Raw genomic sequence first — 608 nt, 5'->3', positions numbered from 1 at the left:
TGACGCACCGGAGCCCGCGGGGGCGCCGGGGACCCGCCCCGGCCGGCAGGACACCCCCGGAATGCGCGGCCCACCGGGCTAAGTCATTTTTAACAGCCTAAGAAATTATCTTGTCTTCGCGTTCTTTCTTCTGCTGGTGAGCCAGGTAATTTTAATAAAGCGAAAACTCCCCGATCGTAACTTCTGGGCAGCCTGCCGGCTTGGCCCCCCCGCGCCGGCTGGTCCTCCGCCAGCTGGGTGTCCGGCGGAGTCCGAGAAACTTTTTTTTAAGGGGAAAAAAAATGCTAATACCTGACTTGTCTTTCGATTCATAATTGCGATTGTTGGCTAAGTGGTCTGGAATTACATTTCACTCCCGTTCTCCGCTCTCAGACCAAATTGAAAATATCCCCAAGTCTGCATCAAGGAAAAAAAAAAAAAAAAAGTTTTCCCATTTAGCAGTTCAACTGTTAATCCAGGGTCGGTGGCAATTCCCTAAATAGATCCACTACGTAGCTATTAATTAATAGCATTTTGAACCAGAAACATTTTAACCTTGGAAAAGCGAAGAATCCTCTCATGGTTGAAATTGAAACTTAAAATCCTTTGAGTAACGATTTAACTATTCA

The sequence above is a fragment of the Marmota marmota genome, unplaced genomic scaffold (assembly GCF_001458135.2).
Source record: "Marmota marmota marmota unplaced genomic scaffold, marMar, whole genome shotgun sequence".
In the NCBI taxonomy this organism is placed as follows: Eukaryota; Metazoa; Chordata; class Mammalia; order Rodentia; family Sciuridae; genus Marmota; species Marmota marmota.
This window is presented reverse-complemented; position numbering follows the sequence as displayed.